Source organism: Camarhynchus parvulus, chromosome 26, assembly GCF_901933205.1.
Source record: "Camarhynchus parvulus chromosome 26, STF_HiC, whole genome shotgun sequence".
Lineage (NCBI taxonomy): Eukaryota > Metazoa > Chordata > Aves > Passeriformes > Thraupidae > Camarhynchus > Camarhynchus parvulus.
The window spans coordinates 6,257,815-6,278,310 of NC_044596.1; the positions used below are offsets into that span (position 1 = coordinate 6,257,815).

Consider the following 20,496-nt stretch of genomic DNA (forward strand, 5'->3'; position numbering starts at 1 on the left):
CCCGAGCTCTGCAGCTGCAGAAACGTGAGAGCATCGACGGCCACGCGGGGATCCTCAGGCTGTGCTCGCCCGTTCCGGGGCTCTCTGACAGACACCCACACCTCTGGGCTATCTCATGTCCCCAGCAGCAAATCAGATACCTGCTGCTATCTCAGCACCGGGAGCTGTTCCCCTCTCTGCAGACCCCTCCTGGAGCTCACTGCATCCCTCCCGCAGCCTCCCAGTGCCTTGGGAAGCTGTGTGGAAGGGAGAACTGTCCTCCCACAGTCCTTACCAGCAACTTATAAAGAAATCGTTCTACAGGTTCCTCTTTCAAGCGCTTTTAGAGGTGCAAAAATGGCAACAGCAGCTGGCTGCAAAGGGGACATTTATCAGTGCAGCTTTATCTCTCTGTCAGTGTCACACTGAGGCAGCTCAGCCACTTATCAGTGCAGTGAATCTGTCAGTCACTGTCAGTCACACTGAGGCAGCTCAGCTCCGGGGTGGCGAAGGGGCTGCATTTAAAAACCAAAGGGTGAAGGTAAGGACCAGGAGAAGTCACTCTGCTGTTACCAACATGGGGAAAACAGACTGGACCTGGGGAAAAATTAATTCCCAATCAAATCAGAGCAGGATAACGAGAAAGAAAAGCAAGTTGCAGAGGCAGAGGGCAGGTGCTGGAGCAGAGGCTCCACCCTGGCCCAGCTGGACCGGGCAGCGGAGCCGGAGGATGGAGCAGCCCCTGCACAGGGGGCTCACGGATCTGCTCCTGCAGCTCAGGTTCAACAGCTCTGCCTCTGCCCCTGCCTTTTCCTCCAAGGCAGGCGCTTTTCTGTGGGGACACAGTGTCCGAGGGCGATGCCACCGAGCCCAGATGGGGCCAGGCCGGGGGGTTCCACCCAGCACCCCCTGTTCCCTCCAGGTTCCTGCCGGGGCGGGCACAAGGTGCTCTGATGCTCCTCAGGTGCTTCCTCAGCAGGCAGCATCTGTTTCCTGCGCTAACCATGACAGAGCCCGGCTGCTGTGACTCCTGTGTCCCCGGAGGAGGATGAGCTGTGCCCTCTGCTGTCTCCGCACGGGCAGGGCTTTCCCTCTGCCCTGGGGTGCAGCATCCCTTCCTCGGGCCCTGCATCCTCACCCCGGGGCCCTTCTCCCGCTGCCCTCCTCCGCCCCAGCTCAGGACACGCAGGCCTGGAGGTTTTACAGCTGCCAGAGCGATTGAACGTCCCTGCAGGGAGGAGCAGCCCGCTGTGACCCAGCCCGGGGCGGGAGCGGGGCTGGGGACAGCAGGGGGAGGCTTGGTGCAGGCTGGGGTTCCAAAGCTGGGGTCCCAAGGCTGGGGTCCCAAGGCTGGGGTTCCAAGGTTGGGGTTCCAAGGCTGGGGTTCCAAGGTTGGGGTTCCAAGGCTGGGGTCCCAAGGCTGGGGTTCCAAAGCTGGGGTCCCAAGGCTGGGGTTCCAAGGTTGGGGTTCCAAGGCTGGGGTCCCAAGGCTGGGGTTCCAAGGTTGGGGTTCCAAAGCTGGGGTCCCAAGGCTGGGGTTCCAAAGCTGGGGTCCCAAGGCTGGGGTTCCAAGGTTGGGGTTCCAAGGCTGGGGTCCCAAGGCTGGGGTTCCAAGGCTGGGGTTCCAAGGTTGGGGTTCCAAGGTTGGGGTTCCAAGGCTGGGGTTCCAAGGCTGGGGTCCCAAGGCTGGGGTTCCAAGGCTGGGGTCCCAAGGCTGGGGTTCCAAGGTTGGGGTTCCAAGGCTGGGGTTCCAAAGTTGGGGTTCCAAGGGGTGTTTTTATTATCGACTGAGGCGGCTCCAGGAGCAGCCCGTGCCGGGCAGGCTGGGATCGGGAGAGCCCCGGGGATGTCACCCTGAGATGGGGTTAAAGCTCTCGGATCCCCCAGCACTCGATGGTTTTGCCATTTAAAGGCTGTGCTCGGTTCTTGGATGGCTCCAGCGAAAGGTTTCCAGCTACTCCCGAGGGATCCTCCTACATCCTGCTGAGATAAGGATCAGGAAGGGAAGGTCTCTGCAATCTCAGCTGCGGCTTTGAGCACAGATTCCCTTTTCACTTTGGGGGCGGAGGGGAGGAGAGCAAATTTGCTAGAAAAAAATCATGTCTAAGTGACACACAGAAAAAAAAATGTCCCACAACAATGATCTTATCCTGTGAGTCAACAACAGCCCCGTCTGCCTTTGTTCTGGGGGGTTGGAGCCCTGGAGGGAGGCCAGGGCAGCCTCCCCCAGGCTGAGCCCCTCGGGAGGCCCTGCCTGGCACGGGGGGCTCGGGGTCCCCGCTCACGCAGTGCCACAGCCACCCTCCCTGCCTGGGGACACCTGTGCCCCTCCTTCCTCGCATCCCAGCAGCTCCTGCTCCTGTGCCAGGAGGTGTGCAGGAGGTTTTTTCTGGATTTCAAAATGTAGTGTTTACTTTATAGGGGAAAATCTCAAGCGACTCCTAAAGCAAGCAGTGGTGAGTGGAGAGTTCTGTCCTGGCTCTTCCCTGCCTGGGAAGGAAGTGGAAGGCAGGCAGGGGGAGGATGTGAGTGTGGAGCAGAGTCACAGCTCGGGGACTGTGGGCTGCTGCATTATGAACCAGAGTGAGAGGCTGGAGCCTGGCGTGGGGGACAGCGCCCTGTCACTGTGCCTCAGTTTCCCCATCCATGGTAACAGGGGGGTCAATCTGCTCTACACAGAGCTGGGAGGGCCGGACAGGAGTAGAGCCCTTTGGGCTTCCCTCTGAAACTCCCCGTCTGGGATTTATTCCCCTGCCCCTCCAATGGGGGCACAGTGGTGTTGGAGAACCGCTGCTGGCTTTTCTCACAGATGCAAAAACCTGAAGGAAGCCCTCCTCTGGCACAGAGCTGTGCTGAAAGGCAGAGTTCACTGTCCTTAGAGTGCAGGGCTGGTTCCAAAGATGATTTCAGCTGCTGTCAAGAGCAAATGGTCAGAGGAGAATCAGATCTGGAAAGCTCTTCCCCTCCACATGCCATTCCCCGAGCCTGAGCCGTGCTGGGCTCGGGCTCTCCCGAGGATTTGGGTCTCAAAGCCCCAGAGCCGGGGGGCAGCTGAGCTCGCCGGTGCTGCCGGGCCCGTGTGGGAGGAGCTGCGGCTGCCAAACCAGCGCAGCCCAGGCCTTTGCTGGGAGGGATTCCACCCGGCTCCCCCGGCCGCGCCTGGAGCTCCATCCGGGTGCAAACAGGGCAGGGCCGCAGGACAGGCTTGGACTCATTCAATTTTGGTGTGTTTTTAAAATTACCTGCACTGTAACGGAGTTTTTAGGGCTCTCTCAGGGTGCGGCTGTGGGGTGGGGGCAGAGCAGCCGGCACAGGGCCCTGTTTGATGCCAGCCCCTCTCTGCACAGGCAGATCCGTGCCAGCCCGGGCAGCAGCGTGCCAGGGTTATCCCGTCCATCCTGCCCAGCACCCAGGCTGGCATCACCGGGGTGCCACGGCTGCCCTGGCTCACCGGGGACTGCCTGGAACGTTCCATTCCCACAGCTGCCCTCCCAGCCTGGCGCAGAGCCGTGCAGAGCCATGCAGAGCCGTGCAGAGCCCTCTGCAGAGCCGTGCAGAGCCATGCAGAGCCGTGCAGAGCCGTGCAGAGCCGTGCAGAGCCATGCAGAGCCATGCAGAGCCGTGCAGAGCCATGCAGAGCCATGCAGAGCCATGCAGAGCCCTCTGCAGAGCCATGCAGAGCCATGCAGAGCCATGCAGAGCCATGCAGAGCCCTCTGCAGAGCCGTGCAGAGCCATGCAGAGCCATGCAGAGCCGTGCAGAGCCATGCAGAGCCGTGCAGAGCCCTCTGCAGAGCCATGCAGAACCATGCAGAGCCGTGCAGAGCCGTGCAGAACCATGCAGAGCCGTGCAGAGCCATGCAGAGCCATGCAGAGCCATGCAGAGCCGTGCAGAGCCACCTCCTGCGTGCGAGGGGAGGAAATCAGCTGGGTTTGTGCCCCACAGCCCCTGTGGGAGGAAATCAGCCGGGTTTGTGCCCCACAGCCCCTGCCCAGCCCTGCCAGTGACAGCAGACCCAGGATCCCACTGCACAGCACAGAACTTTCCATCCTCGCTCTTCACTGGAGACTGGTTTGAAATTCCATGGAAATGGCATACAATAAATCCTGGGGAGATGAAAGGGAGCTTGGAGTGGCAGGAGGCTCTTTAGAGAGGCTCTATTTGCACAAATTGTCTGGCTGACAGGAGAGAAACTGCTTTGACATTTTATAAACTCTTCCACTGATAATTTTGCGTGTCAAAATTTTGCAGCAAGGCTGGGGGAGGCAGGACGGGATGAAACAACCAAGCCAAGGCCCTGAGCTCCCTTCCCAGCTCCTATTTCTGAACACCAGGAAACTGTTCAGCTGCAAAGCACTGCACAGGCAGCCTCTCTCTGAAGAGAAAGGGAGGAAAGGGCCATTCTCTCACCAGTGAGCATCCTCAGGAGGGGACAGCTCACCTGGCACAGGCAGCACCCGCTGCCACTGCCCTGCCTGTCAGGGATTGCGAACAGGGGCTGTAAAACCCATTCAGCAGCTCCTCCAAAGCAGTGTGTCTCCAACAAGGCTGGAGTGGACATTGCCAGCAATCAGCTCTATCACCTACAGTAAGTATGTGTGCTTGATGCAGGATCACTGAGTTACTCTGAATTTCGAGTGTTTAGCGGCATCTCAGGCCACAGATGTCCCAGATTAAATGAATATTACCAAGGTATTTCCTAAGATTTTGGGTCATCCTGTGCAGGGCCAGGAGTTGGATTGATGATCCTTGTGGGTCCCTCCCAGCTCAGGATATTCTATGTTTCTATGAATATCTGTTGTAATTTATTTATGAATCATGACTCACTCTCTGACTGGCATTCGTGGACTAATTCATCACTGTCAGCATGACTGGGGGGGCAGAGCTCATATTTCCTCTGGATATCTTTTAAGTGCTTTTTTCCTGCCTTTATTTCCCTAATCAAAGCAAGACCTTATTTATAGTGCTGCCGTTTCTGTCTGGGTAAGCCCGGAGTGGCCCCAATGGCTTAACAGGATTTATTTACCCAGCCTAACCCGGGTAATGAGCAGGGGATTTGGCCCTGTGGCTGCTCTAATCCCCTGGGAGGTGGAAGCAGAGGATTTCCCCCGAGGAGCTGCAATTCCAAATGGACAAATGAAACCCCGCGGGCCCTTTGGGGAGGGGAAGGAGCTGCTGGCCCCAAACCAGAGAGGAGAGGGGTCCCAGCGGCCAGGCTGATCCCACCCAGGCTCCCCCGGCTCGCTGCCTGCGCCCTGGGCTCCGCAGGGAAGGTCAGGGCTGTCTGAAGGGGCAGAGAAGGAAGGAGGAGGCTCAGTGCCACCCCACACCGAGGGTGACGCAGCACCGAGGGCAGCCAGGACAGCCTGTGGGCCCTTCTTTGATCAAGGATGGGCTGAAAACAAACCATTTTCCAGGGAAGAGCTCCTGAGAGGTGCCTGGGGTGCCCCGGGAGCTCGGCTCCGCCACAGGAAGATGAGCTGGAGGCAGCCGGGCTCTGGGGGCCAGCACGGGCCAGGTTTGCCAGGGAAGCTCTTTAGGAAGGAAGCGTTGTTCATACCTTTTTATTTTTAATGTATGTGTATTTGGATCCAACCTTTCCCATGATGGATGGCAGAAATCAAGGCCTCTTTTGTTCTACAATTAACTCAGAGATGTTTTTTGGTTCCTTAGTGAAAAAAAAGGAATTTCTTTTTCCTTACAACAAAACACACACACAGAGCTCTCATTGCTGTAGAAAATTATTTTGTTAATGACACTTCTTGCCAGGATTGCTGCCCTGATTTGAGGGAAATAAAGTATTCTGAAACATTGGCTGCAAGTTTTGGAGCCTCACCGTGACGTACCTGGAGTTAAGGTTTGTCTGAAGGAATCCCAGCGCTGCAGTGGAAGGGAATTTAAAGGGAGCGTGTTCCCAGGTAAATAATAACCCCAGAAGCGTGTTCCTGGGGTGAGGGGATGCAGCTCTGCCCTTGTGCAGCCCTGGGCTGGCACAGCCCCTGCGGGCTCTGCATGGGAACCGCGCGTGGGGAAGGACGGGACAGAGATAAAATGTCATTGTTTCCATCTGCTCAGCTGCCGTCCCTTCCATCCCACCCAAACACGGCGGGTGAAACTGCTGAGCTGGCCTTGGCTCCTCCGGCAGCAAGGAAAGCTCCGCCGGCCCCAGGTTTCCATGCGGGGCTGGGGCACGGAGAGCGCGCGAGCAGGGGGAACGGGAGGGGAGGGCAGGGAGTGACCCATCCCGGGACACGGGAACGGGAACGGGAGGGACAGGGCAGGGAGTGACCCATCCCGGGACACGGGAACGGGAGGGACAGGGCAGGGAGTGACCCATCCCGGGACACGGGAACGGGAGGGACAGGGCAGGGAGTGACCCATCCCGGGACACGGGAACGGGAACGGGAGGGACAGGGCAGGGAGTGACCCATCCCGGGACACGGGAACGGGAGGGACAGGGCAGGGAGTGACCCATCCCGGGACACGGGAACGGGAGGGGAGGGACAGGGCAGGGAGTGACCCATCCCGGGACAGCCGGAGCCCGGGAGCCCCGTGGGCGCGGCAGAGGCAGCAGTGGGTGCCTGCAGGGTCTCAGGAGGCGGAGAACAGCCCGCGGGTCCCGGCCAGCCCGGCCCGAGGCTGCGGGCACCGGGCAGGGCTGGGCTGGGCTGGGCTGGGCCGGGCTGGGCTGGGCTGGGCTGGGCTGGGCTGGGCTGGGCTGGGCTGGGCTGGGCTGGGCTGGGCTGGGCTGCCCCGCATCCTGCCCAGGGACCGAGCACGGAGCAGGGAGCGTGGGCAGAGAGCTGCTGGGCTGGGGAGGTGCCCAAAGAGCTGCTGGGGTGTCCGAGGAGCTGCCGGGGTGCCCAAAGACTTGCTGAGATGTCCAAGGAGCTATTGGGACAGGGAGGTGCCCGCAGCAGCGCACGGCGGTGACAGGAGCCATCGGAGGGTGACAGGAGCCATCGGGGCGGTGACAGGAGCCATCGGGAGAAGCCGTCAGTCTGGAATGCAGCTCCTCGCCACAACACACAGCCCAGGCAGTAAAACAAGCGATGAAATGCTCTGATACCTCTGCGGTTTCTGTAACTCTGGAAAGACAAGTGGAGATTTCTGTCATTAAGGCAAACGTAGGAGCCGGCCCCCGCCAGCCCGGGAGCTCAGCTCCCATCCTGATCTATCAAACGGGGCAGCAGCTCCTGGACACTTTTTGTTTAGGGTAAACGTGAGATCCGGCAGATAAGTGCCCTCATCCCTGGCAGGTTTGTTGGCTGGGAAACAGCCCTGGAGCCTCATGCCAGCCCTCCCACCAAGCCCTGGGTGCAGAGCTGGGGCTCCCAGTGGGCTCTGCCCGACGGGCAGGACCCAGCCCCAGGGGCACCACGGCTGGGCTGTCCCCCCTGCTCAGGTCTTGCTGGGCTGGCAGCTCCGCTCTCGGGGGTTCGGGCTTTTCCCATCCCTGCCACAGCGCTGGGACACCGCTGGCCTGGCAGCTCCGCTCTCAGGGGTTCGGGCTTTTCCCATCCCTGCCACAGCGCTGGGACACCCCCAGCCCGTGAGGCACAACCCTCCCTGCCCGGCCTGCAGCCCCATCTGCTGCATTTCTCACTCCAGACGCAACTGCTCCATCGCTGCTCGCTGCCAGCGCTGCGCTGGGCTGCGAGACGGGCGATTTGCAAATGCATCAGCTGCTATTTATGCAAACACTCCCTTCTCAAAGGGCAACACAGGGAAGTGCTGGGAGCCAAAGCACACCCGAACGTCTCGAGGATGTCACTGGGATTTCAGCTGGGCTGCAGCCACGCACAGACAGCACTGACAGCTCCTGGGGAGCTCCCTCCACAGCCCCAGGGTGCCCCAAGGAGATCCCCGAGTGTGCCCAGGTGCCCCAAGGAGATCCCTGAGTGTGCCCAGTGCCCCAAGGGATCCCCGAGTGTGCCCAGGGTGCCCCAGGGTGCCCCAAGGAGATCCCCGAGTGTGCCCAGTGCCCCAGGGTGCCCCAAGGAGATCCCCGAGTGTGCCCAGGGTGCCCCAGGGTGCCCCAAGGAGATCCCCGAGTGTGCCCAGTGCCCCAAGGGATCCCCGAGTGTGTCCAGGGTGCCCCAGGGTGCCCCAAGGAGATCCCCGAGTGCACTGGCACCGCTGCCCCCTGCCCGGGGGGACAGGGCAGGGTGGGAGGCACGCAGGACATCCAGCCTTTCCAGGCACAGCCTCTGAGTCACTGCAGGAGTGGAAGTGACTCAGGATCCGCGGAGGAGGCGACAGCCGACTGCAGAGCTGGGCTCGGGCTGTGGCACTGCTGCTGCCCTGGGACCCAGGCCGGCACTGGGGGCAGGGGAAGCTCAGCTGGGAGCAGACACAGGTGCCCCGTGCTCCCTCCCGTTCAGCTCTGCTTGGTTCAGCCTCCCCAAGGAAAATACCTGCTCTTCCCGAGAAAGGGGCTCAAAGCCAGGGTCATTCACTTGAGCTCAGGAAGTAATCGGAAGACAAAGAGTGCTGTCAAAAGTCTAAGTGTTACTGCAATCATAATTAGACTGGAGCAGCTATTAAAGGGAGCCCAGGAGCTGCCTCTGGCACAGCTGCTTTTGGACAGGCTCACCCCTGGCAGCAGCAGGAATGAAGGTGCTGGAGGGTCTCCAAGGCGGGCCATGATTCAGTCCTCTTAGGACAGCAGAGCAGCACTAATTGGAAGCACACATCTCCTCTCCAGGTACAGGTGAGTTCGTCATTCCCTCACTGACGCCTTTACAAACCCTGTCCTGCAGCCCTGTGCTGCTGGCCTGGGGCACGAGCAGGGCTGACCCCTGGGTGAGGCTGGCCCTGACCCCGAGTGGAACCACTCATTAACTGGGACAGGGAATGCAGAACCTCCAAGGGTCTTGCAGGGCTCCAGGAGCTGATAGACAAATGCCTGGATTGCTGCTTTTAGCTGCTAATCAAAAATTGCCCCTTGGCTACAATACAGTCCTTGTGTGACTGTTTAAAGAAAACAAGTGTTGAAACCTCATGAAAGGAGACATGGGAAGGATTACTTACTGAGTTAGGCACTCTCTCATTTCAATATATATATGACATTTTATTTCAAGGCAATGTTTGTCTCAATGTGTGGGTTCCACAAACCCAGTCAAAGGGTGTCTCTGACTTCCTCTTGCAGTTACATGTTAACTTTCATTTTATCTTTGGTTTTTTCTTTCCTTTCCCCCAACTTGCCCCCACTCTACTGCCTGGATTTTACAGAATAGAAGAGGGAAAAGGCAGCTGCAGCTGAAACAGGTGAAATGGGTGAAGGCAGCAGAGGAGGAGGAGGAGGTTTGGTACCCAGAAATGGAGGAGGCACACGAGGTGAGCGGTGCCTGGCTCCACAGGGCTGCACAGGAAGGAGTTGGGTAATACAAAATGTGTGGTTGCAGCTGCCTTTGAGCAGTGAGCAACGTTTGTCAGCTGAAGGAATAACACTTGTTACTGCTCGTGTTGAGCTCTGCTGTCCCAGTTTTTCCTGCTTGGGCCTCTCCTGCTGTGGCTGCCCAGGGCCAGTCCAGGCTTTCCCTTTGCAAACCTGCTGGAACCTTGGCAGAGCCCTGCTCGGGACCTCGGATCCCTCCCCAGATCCCACAGCTCCCAGCTCATCTGCCTAATTACCTGGGAGCTGCAGCCAGGCGGGCAGTGGGCTTGGAACAGACCTGCAGTGGGAGCAGGGATGGGCTGTGCAGGGAATCTGCTCCTGTGTGCCCTGGGCACAGGCTCAGGGCTTGGGCCTCTCGTGCCCTACAGAGCTTGGGGTTCTGGGCTCTCCTAAATGATCCTTTCTGCCCTACAGAGCTTGGGGTGCTGGGCTCTCCTAAATGATCCTTTCTGCCCTACAGAGCTTGGGGTGCTGGGCTCTGCTAAGTGATCCTTTCTGCCCTACAGAGCTTGGGGTGCTGGGCTCTCCTAAATGATCCTTTCTGCCCTACAGAGCTTGGGGTGCTGGGCTCTGCTAAATGATCCTTTCTGCTCAGAGCCCTGCCAAGGGCAGCGTGGGAGGTGAGGTGTGAGCTCTGTGACCCTCAGCCAGGGCAGCTGCTGGCAGCCATGTGGGTGCTCACTGTTAATTACATCATTAAGTCATTATTCATAATGATACACTGCAATCTCATCTGTAAAGAAAATATTATGCTTGCACTTCAAAGGCTTGTGCTGAGGTCTTTGGAGTGAGCGTTTTTCTCTTGATTCTTCCTTGACTGGAGTCTAAAGAATGGTTTTGGTAAGTTTAGAGGGCACCAGCTCCTTCCTCGTGCAGCTTCAGCTCAGGCACTGAGGACAGGCCCAGGATGGAGGCAGCACCTTCCCTTCTGACAGCCAGAGCAAAAGGATAATGTGTTATTAGCCTGCATGGTGTCAAACCCACTTTCATTTACTGCCAGCCCTCTGATTCTATCAGCCAGGAATCCAAGGTCATTATGCAATCACAAATTGTTTCTGAATTTCATTAAATCAGCAAATGGGCCTTAGCTACATATTTACATCAGCTGAACTTGTGATAATTTATCCAATTGGGCAATTATTGTTTTGGAATAAAAGAAGTCCTGAGGGATTCTGCTTCATATTAATTTGCCTGCAGAAGCCTCAGTGCAAGCTCTGCAACTCAGCTGCAAAAGCAGGTGAAAAATTGCAATCCTGCTGCAGATTCTGGGATAAATAAGTGTTTTCCTTTCAGTCTTTTACTGCTGCCATATAGCAGGAAAAGGGGAGAGAAATCTTGATGTAATTTAATATAAATGGATTTATACTGCAGAGTGTGGGAAAGAAGTTATTGTGGCAACTCCTGTTTTGTATAAATAGATGGGCTGTGATAAATGACACCATTTTCCAATAAAACTGCAGTGTGGAGGGTCACTGGATTTCTTGGGCTGTGTCCAGGACATTCCAGGCTGTGTCCTGTGTGTGACAGGATGCAGAGAATCGATTCTCTTTGCCTCATAACCCCGCGCTGCTGCTGTTGGTGCGGAGTGGAAAGCCCTGGTCCGGGGCTGTCAGCAGGCTCTGCCCCTCCAGGCAGCTGCCAGGGCTGTCACCCTCCCTGGGGCTGTCCCTGCAAGGATGGGATTTGTTAGAAATGGGGAAATGCCCCCGGACAGCCAAGGTGTGGACACGGGAGGTAACAGCCTGCTGACAGCCTGGGTCTGCTGACCAGAACCCACTGCTGGATGGGAGATAAGAGCAGCAGGCAGGAGTGAAACAGCTCTGCCTGAAGGAGGGCAGGACTGGGGCTGGGAGGAACAGAGATCCACGTTTATTCCCTGCTGGAGCCACTAGGAAAAGTGCCTCTGATTTCAGCTGAACTTGGACCTGCTTCTCCTCTTCTGATCATTTCACAACCAGGTTCACATTCATCCAGATCTAATTTCATGTACTTGCAAAGTCTGACTCAGCAATAAATGTTATCAGCTTCCACTCAAACCTGCAGAAAATGGGGGGAAAAGTCACCCTTCCCAGAACTCACATCAAATAGGAGTTGTGTCCTGCTGAGTCAGGCCCTCAGTGTGCCCGGACCCTTATTGTTCTGAAACTTGGAAGATGCTCCACAAGCCATGAAAGAGATAAGTGTGTGATTTCTTGGATACAATAAAACTCTTCAGCCAGTGCTCAGTGGGAAAAGCTGCAAATGTGTTGATATTTGGGGCAAAGGTTGTTAAAGCTTTAATTTCCAAGGAAATTTGGGGTAAAGCCTTGCAGAATGCTCAAACATTTCCATGTACCCTGAGCCTGTTAAGGGAATTGCATCCCTTGCAGTTTCTGCCCACAGGAATATGTTTTTACACAGCTTTTAAAACAGAAGTTACTGCTGATATTTTGCCCCTACCTGTTTGCCAGACACACCTCATGTTTTTAAACATTGAGCAGTAACTTCCTAAGTTCACAGATTTCACGATAACGTCTGTGCTCTGAAGAAACGAGTTGCTCAACCACGAGTGCTGAGCATCCTTGAAGGCAGATGCTTTTGTCACCCCGACTGTCCCCCTGTGCCCGAGCCTCTCACTGCTGGGGCTGCCAAGGCCTGCAGGGACAAATGTGGAAATCCTTCACTGACATCACCCTGCCTCCAGAGATTCCCATCAAACAGAGATTCACCTGCTCACGGTGGTCCCCAGGGAGGGAGACACCTCTTCAGCCATAAAAACAGGGACTTACAGATCGCTATCAGCAGCCACAAATTGTACCTGGAAGCAAAATCCTGCGCTGGGTGTTTATTTCTGCTGCACACACAAAGCTGTGAGAGGGAGAACTGCAGCAGGTGCAGTTACAGAGGGTGAGTGGGGACTCTGAGCTCTCCTGGCTGCTCACTGCTGGGGATTTTGGATAAGTCATTCAATCTTTGTTTTCTGTACAGCCAGACAAATAATATTTAGCATTTTTGTTGGCGTTCTGGATGAAAGACAGCATGACTGCTAAATTATTGTTGCTGTAGCCTCAGACCTCAGTGAATGCGCTCGTGTCCCTGAAGTTTTGCAAGCAGCGATGGAGGAGTGTGGGGAGGCCCGTGGGTGTGTGCTGCTGCTGCTGCTGGGGCACTGTCCTCTGCAGCCTCACCAGGAGCATCCCCAGAGCCAGCCCTGCTCCTGTCCCTGGTTATGTGAGAGGTGACAGTGCCTGGAAACACAAGAGATCCCTCTGCACCTCATGGGGAGCCGGGCACTCCAACCATGGAAGCGACTACAGCTCCTCCTGGGGTATTTGTACATTCCTCATGAGGAAAGAAAGCCCTGAAATTTATTGACTGTTGACATTAGCTTTTCTGGAGTGTGCCGAGCTGAATTGTAGTTGAAGTTGGGGCAGATGAAGCGATCAGTGACTGCGCTGGACTCCTGACCTGATCCTCCCCGTGTGTCACTTACAAACCTGTGACAAAAACACCATCAGGACATTCTCGTGCTGTTTCCATTCATGCGCCGTTTCCCCTTCCCGCGCTTTGCCTGTTTCTTGTCAATTGCATGTGTACTTCACGTCAATGTTACAGTTCTGTCTTTTCACGCTTTTCTAAACAAATAAAGTGTTTGAAGTGTTGTGTTTCAAGAGAAGCTTTTTAAGGGATGAAGGTGGTGTGGTGCTGTTCCTGAGCCCTGCGGTGTGGTAGCGCTCAGTGACCTCCTGGTGACTCTTGTCCTGTCCCATGTGAGCGATGCAGCATCATTTCCCTATGGAAACACCCTCAGCGCAGTCACCCTGCTTCCTGTCCGCCCTTCCCATGGGGAAATTCCCCCCCAAATCCACCCTGCCCCTCCCCAGCCCAGCCTGAGGCCGTTCCCCCTCCTCCTGTCCCTGTTCCCTGGGATGAGACCCCAAATCCCCCCGGCTGTCCCTGCCCGGCAGGAGCTGTGCAGAGCCACAGGGTCCCCCGGAGCATCCTTTTTTCCGGCTGAGCCCCTTCCCAGCCGCTCCCGGCGCTCCAGCCCCTTCCAAGTTCTTCTCCAAGGAAAACCCACGAACGCTACTGAAGCGAATTAAGGGCAATTTAAAGGGGGTACAGCTCCGCGCCCTGCCCCGGACACGCTCCAGTCCCGCACCAGGGGCCCGGCCCGGTCCCGCCGGGTGCGCATCCCCGGCCCGGAGCCGCTCCCGCCGGGCTCCCCGCACCTGCCCCGGCCTCCCGGAACTTTTGCGGGCCCGTCCGTCCCCGCCCGCCGCTGGCTCCTCCCCGGGCCGCGGAGGGCGGAGGGCGGAGCGGAGCGGCGCCGCCGCCGCGCAGAGCAGCAGCAGCGGCCGCGGCAGCAGCCGAGCGCCAGCGGCAGCCCCGGCCCGCAGCGGCGGCGGAGCGGCGGCGGGAGGCGGCGCGGGGGCGGCGGTGAGCGGGGAAGGCGGCGGGGGCCGGGGCCGGGCCGGGGCAGCGCCGGGGAAGCGGCGGCCGCGGGTGTCCCGGCGGGGCCTGGCGAGGCCGCGGGCCGGGCGGAGCGGGGCAGGGGCCGGGGCCGGGGCCGGGCCGGAGTCCGGCGGGGCCGGGCGGTGGCAGCGGGGCCGCGCCGGGCGCTCCCTGCCCGCGGCCCGGCCGGAGCGCGGGGGAGGCGGCTTGGCCCGGCCCCGGCCCCGTCCTGGCCGGCCGGTCCCGTCCCAGCCCCGCCGGACATCCATCTTGTGCGGCACCGGGCGGGCGGTCAGCGGAATTGTCGCGGTGCTCCTGCGGTCAGGTGCGTGCGGGGCGGCCCGCGCTCCCCGCGCTGGGAAGGGGCGAGGGGCTTGTGCGGAGGTGAAGGGACAGCGGGGCCGGAGGCACGGACGGTGGGCTGGCACAGGGCACGGCAGGACCGGGCACAGGGCACGGCAGGACAGGGGACAGGCTGCAGGAGCCGCTCCGCTTCGCGGCCCGGATGGGCGGCAGGAGGTTTGAGCAGGTGGGACAAGCCAAGGGGGAGACCCCGTGAGCCACGTGGAGCAGCGGGCTGGTCCGTCCTCATCCTCCGCTCCGTCCTCATCCTCCGCTCCGTCCACATCCTCCGCTCCATCCTCATCCTCCGCTCCGTCCTCATCCTCCGCTCCGTCCACATCCTCCGCTCCATCCTCATCCTCCGCTCCATCCTCATCCTCCACTCCATCCTCATCCTCCGCTCCGTCCTCATCCTCCGCTCCGTCCACATCCTCCGCTCCATCCTCATCCTCCACTCCGTCCTCATCCTCCGCTCCGTCCTCATTCTCCCAGCCCATCCTCACCCTCCGTTCCATCCTCCCAGCCCATCATTCTCCTCCACTCCCAAGGACCGGTTGTCTCAGACCACCTCAGCTCTGAAAAGGGTTCTTGCACTTTGTTCAGTCGCTTTAAAGAGAAACTGTTCTCTGCATAGAGAAACTTTGGTGTTTAGGTACGTCTCGTTAATTGGTGTCTTTGCTGGCGATATTTGAGGTCCAGAACGGGTGAGTTTGGTGCAGGGATTCCTCCTCTGGGAGGGTTGGGGTTTGGACACAGCGAGCCAGTTCCGACTGACGCGGAGCTGCAGTTGGGTCTTGCTTTCCGCACAGCTTGGAAAGAGCTGCAAACAGGAAGGGCAAACCATGAAAACTCTGGGTTTTTTCCTTTCAGTAGCTTGACAGGGGAGATAATATTTCTTAAAATAGTTGTTTGACTTGAAAACGCCTGTCTGCCTTCAGAGTATTGTATCGGCACTCTGTAATTTCTGTTGCTGCTGTAATTCTCTCTGAGCAGTTGTGTTGCTCCCCGCAAAGAGACACCAGATTATTTGATGAGTTGAGGAGAGCGTCTGTTCAGCTGACAGTGCCTGTCTGCTGTGAAATGTTTCACTGTTGTGATTTGTGTCATTGCTTTTCTCATGCTGAAATGGTGTGCCAGTAATTCTCCCTGGTGTAGCGGATCCTTGGGTTTTAATGCGGGAATTTGTGAGAGTTTCAGGAAGTAATGGATGAAGCTTGGAGAAACAGAAAATGGTGCATTAGCAAAGCTCTGTGCCTTTAATGAGAAGTTATCCAAAACCAGGCAAGTTAAAGGGAAGTTCCAGATGGAGCACTCTTGCTCTTGTGGTCTCTGCAACTTTCTGAATTCACAGAAGCCACGTATTTCACAAGTATGAAATGCTGTCTGATTATTCTGACATCATTATCATGTTGCTATAGTGACTTCATTGCTCTGGGAATGCCGTGTTCACATCCGGTTGCTATGGAAAAAATCAGTGTCATAAATAAAAACATTTAATGTTCTGTTCATCCCCGTGGCAGGAAAAAAGGCATCGATTTATTGACGTGAGCGAAGACTGGCAACATATTCCAACAGAAGTTCTTAGTGCCAAGTTACAAACTGGGAAGCTGTCACTTGCCGCTCTCGGCAGATTGTCCCTTGCCTCCCTGTGTTGTGGCAGGTAGCAGAAGTTGTGAAATGCTGCTTTTGGAATGGAGGGTGACAGAGCGTCTGTCATTCTTCAAGGTGGAGCCGGCAGGAAGTGCTGTGCTCGCACCGCTTCTAAAAATAAAAATCTGTTTTCATGCGCAGTGCTGGCACTGCCTGATCCTGGTGGGGAGCAGAGTTATCGCTCCAGAGCTGCTCCAGAGCAGCTCCTGCTCAGGGCAGCCTGTGTGTGGAGATGCCCAGCAGTTGTGGGGCAGCGTGTGCCTGGGCATGCCCAGCTCCTGCTCACAGCCTGTGCTTGGGGATGCCCAGTACTATAGGGCAGCTTGTGTGTGAGGATGCCCAGCTCCTGCTCCCAGCCTGTGCCTGGGGATGCTCAGCTCCTGCTCACAGCCTGTGCCTGGGGATGATGCCCAGCTCCTGCTCCCAGCCTGTGTGTGAGGATGATGCCCAGCTCCTGCTCACAGCCTGTGCCTGGGGATGATGCCCAGCTCCTGCTCCCAGCCTGTGTGTGAGGATGCCCAGCTCCTGCTCCCAGCCTGTGTGTGAGGATGATGCCCAGCTCCTGCTCCCAGCCTGTGCCTGGGCATGCCCAGCTCCTGCTCACAGCCTGTGCCTGGGGATGATGCCCAGCTCCTGCTCACAGCCTGTGTGTGAGGATGCCCAGCTCCTGCTCCCAGCTTGTGTGTGAGGATGCCCAGCTCCTGCTCACAGCCTGTGTGTGAGGATGATGCCCAGCTCCTGCTCACAGCCTGTGTGTGAGGATGATGCCCAGCTCCTGCTCACAGCCTGTGTGTGAGGATGCCCAGCTCCCGCTCCCAGCCTGTGCCTGGGGATGCCCAGCACTGCAGGGCTGGGGGACCCTCGGTGCCAGCCCAGGCCCAGCGCTGTCCCAGCCAGGCTGGCACCCAGGGCTCCCAGGAAGGATCCTGCCAGCACGTGTCCTGGCCCTGGCGTGGCTGTTTTCAGGGTAAGTAGCTTTGCTGGAGGTTTGAGAGGATCTCCTGCCAAACGGGCTGAATTACTCGCACAGCGCAAGTCCAGTGACAGGTTAATGCTTTTGTTTGGAGGCTCGTGTTTACACAGAGCGTTGCAGCAGTTTATATTTGAAGCCATAAGTTGCAAATATACAGACATGGGTTATTAGTGATACATTTCGTGGCTGCTCAGCCAGTCTGAGGACTGTTCTTAAAAAAACTGTAAAGTAATTAAATGGCAGGAGGGTAACGTGGATGTACTTGAACATTAACGTTTTAATTGTATATTGAATCATCATCCTGGGCATAAACAACTCCAAGCATTTGTTTGTACTTTATATTGCAGTGCTTTTTCTTGTACCCTGCACGTGCACAGCGCGCTCAGTGGCACTTTGAACTCGTGCTCAGTGTTTAGAGAACAGATTGCTTCTGTGCAGCTCTGCAGACTTTAAAAAATCATCTTCAAGAGGAATCCTAACGCTCTGACAACAGGAACCTGTTATCTGTTTTCCTAGAGAAAACAAAGTGTATCTTTTGAACATACATAAGGTCAAACCTTTAGGCTTTATATTGGAAGTGTTTTTTCTGTGTAGCTGTTTGAAGTTCAGAATTATCCTTGATCCAGTGTTACTTTCAACCTTGCCAAAATCAGCTTAGCTGGCTCTGGCTGTGGATCCTGATCAAAACTTTTGGGTTTTAGGGTAATATGGGAGACTTACTATTTTATCACTTTCTTTTCATTTCTGATGAGCCACATTAGTGTTGAACATCAGTCACTTCTTATAACTTTGTGTATTTAATTCTGCAGAAGCAGATTCAAGAGAGACACAACATTTGAAACTTGGTCAAGTCCAAGGGTGCTGTTTGGATTTTTTGGCCTTGGTTTTGGGGGTTGTTGGTTTATTTTTTGAAGACGAGGTAGTGAGGATGGTGGTTAAGTATAGCCTCAGTTCATTTTATGTTGAGCGCTGAAGTAGTTATTTATTTTCTTTTTTATTTAATAGTTAATTAGAATTGAAACAGAATTGTAATGAAAGTGTCTTCTTTAAAGGGTGTTTCTAAATCCCAGGGTGAAATTTTCCTGTAGGCATTTGTGTTTGCTCTTCAGGAAAGTTGCTGCTGCTGGAAACATGACATCTAATGGCAGAGATGAGTAAGGATGTCCCAAAGTCTTCTTGGAAAGAAGAAAGAGCAGTTCATCTTGCTGAGCTCTCCTGCTTGGTCCAGCCTGTCTCAGATGTTAGACCTTGTGTGAGATGTGAACAGTCCCTCTCCATCCTTCCCCTGGGCTCCCTGCAGGTCCTGGAAGGCAGCATGAGGCTCAGGAGGTTTCAGTGGAGGTGGTGGGATGGAGCTGTGGTGGGTTACTCACCCCTGGGAGGGGAGGAAGGCAAGGCAGACGCTGAATCCTCTGTTTCCCACTGTGGAACCTTCATTGCTGAGCACTCAGAGCCTCTTGGAAGCAAGAGCCCAGTGGGAACCCAGCTGCTGCAGTTCAGGTCTCCAGCACCAACATCAGAGTGAAAAACTGTCTGCGCTGGGTGAGTGAAGCCCTGCTGGACTGTGACAGCAGAGCAGAAGGGGTTAAAGAGCTGTGAGAAGATAGACGTTAATTGTGCCAGTGGAGGAGAGAGCAGGAACCTGCAGCTGCTGCCAGGCCTGAGCAGGGCAGGGTCCTTCAGCCTGGTGCTGCAGCAGGGCGCTGTGGTGACTCTGCTGGGCTGGCACAGCTGGCAGGAGCGTGCCCTGCGCCTCACTCTGGTGCCAGAGTAGTTCCAGATAGGTGACATTGGGTCTCAGAGGTACCAGGTTGTTACCTGCAAGGACCAGCCCGTGTTCATGAGAGTTACCTGGAGCTGCCTCTCTCTTGCAGCAGATTGAGGGTCTCTGCTGGTTGTTTTTCAGCTGTGCTGGTGCCTGTTGACATCCTCTGTGAGCTGGTTTGACATGTCTGGCTGAAACCCTTCAGAGCTAAATGGCTCATTATGAGAAGCTTCCTGTTATTTCCTGTGATAGCATAATTTTGTTAATTAGTGCCTGTTTTCTGAGCTCCCCTCTGAAGAAAAGGGGACCCAGTGACAGCAGAGCATCAGTCAGGGCACACGTGGGCCTGCTCAGCTCTTGGTACCAGGTTTCTACACTGAAGCACTCTGTGCTGCACCTCTGGTGCCATTTCACTCCCAGGTCTGCTATGAAACAAGTTTTGATCTGCAGAGGGACAGGAACTGGTTGCTGAGAGATCACTTCTTCCCTTGCAAATGCTGCAGTAATGAAGTTGTGTAGAGCAAGCCATTTAACAATATTTAAATGAGGAGGCTGTGGGAAGAAGGGTGGTGCTCAAGGAGGAGGCACTGAGCGTTACATTCCTGATCTGAAATGCTGTGTTTAAACTTAAATTGCATTCATGTGCTGTGGGAAGATCCTTAGGGGTGTGTGTGGGAGAAAATGGGACACCAGGACCCATCCCTCACTGGATCTGCAGTCATTTTGGGTCTGTAAGTTCTGTATTTGAGGCTGTGCTCAAAGGCCTGTGCAGGCAGCAGCCCTGGGTGAAGGTGAGCTCAGAACTGCCTGGTTCTGTTTCTCCTGTGGCAGCAGGGCCCAGGGCAGGGCTGGGGCTCTTTCTCAGCGTGTCAGCTGCTGGAGCAGGTCGGGTGGCCACATAAAGACGGTGTTTTGATGTTTTGATGTGTGCTCTGCTCCCTGCTGCGAGTGCTCCAGCAGGTACTGGGAGTTGGGAAATACCTGCTCTACCTGAACAGGCACTTCCTCACTGCAGCTGCCCTGGCTTCACCTGAACCCAGGGAAAGGCGCCTGTTGGATTTTTTTGGTTGAGAAGTCCAGATGCTCTTGGTATGTTTTGGAAACTGCTGGTTGCTTTCTTTTGGTGAACAGAATCACCAGTCTGAGGGGGACTCTGACCCTGCATTGGGCTTTTTTACCAGGGAAGAAACAGGTAACAGGAAAAACAGCCCAAAAGGAATCTCCAGGGCTGCTCACAGCCCGTGGCTGCAGGTGCTTGGCTTGGCTCTTCACCTCTTTGACTTTGTTTAACTCAAAATGTGGGGAGCCAGGCAGTGGCAGTCCTGTTGAGCAGGTGGCCCGAGGCATTGTGGCTTGTTATTTATTGTGAATATTGATAAGATGGAAAATACTTAAATCCATCTGGGACACTGAAGCAAGAGGTCTGGATGTGGCCACAGCAGCGGCTGTGTTGGGGCTGAAACAAATCTTTATTCAAAGGCAAAATGCACTGAGAAATGTGCTCCATGTAACAAGCAGGGCGAGCGTTTCTGTGGTAGGAATTGTTGCTTTGTCAGAACCCTGCTTTTTGGGAATGTTCTGCACCTGGGAGCGTGTTTGTCAATGGGCTGTGTTGCATAACTGCTGCTTGCTGGAGCATTGCAGGAAAACAGACACTTGCATTGCCCTGGTCAATGACTGCACATTCAAGGCTGCCTGGAATGTTTTGGGTTTTTTTTTTTTTTTTTTTTTAGTGGAAATATTTGTTGGATTCACTGATGTTGTGTTCTGCAGTGTTCTAATGCTGCAAAAATGTGAACTTGTCATGTTGGAGTGGGGCATTGCGTGTGAGCTGAGGGCAGCGCAGGCTGAGCATGCCCTGTGTCCCAGGCAGGAGCCTCGGTGCAAGCAGGCATTTCCCACATTTGCACCTGGAAACAGACCCTCAGTCTGGAAAGCAGCGGGGACGTGGGA

At 56.0% G+C, this 20,496-nt stretch overlaps 1 protein-coding gene across 1 annotated transcript in view; it reads left to right on the top strand.

Annotated features, from left to right (window-relative positions):
- Positions 1–13,674: 13,674 nt before the first annotated feature.
- The window catches only part of RAP1A (RAP1A, member of RAS oncogene family), a 28,583-nt gene continuing 21,761 nt past the window's right edge, over positions 13,675–20,496 (top strand). The window contains exon 1 of the mRNA XM_030965691.1: positions 13,675–13,798. The gene's annotated coding sequence lies outside the window, so the exon portion shown is untranslated. The remainder of the gene's footprint in view (positions 13,799–20,496) is intronic.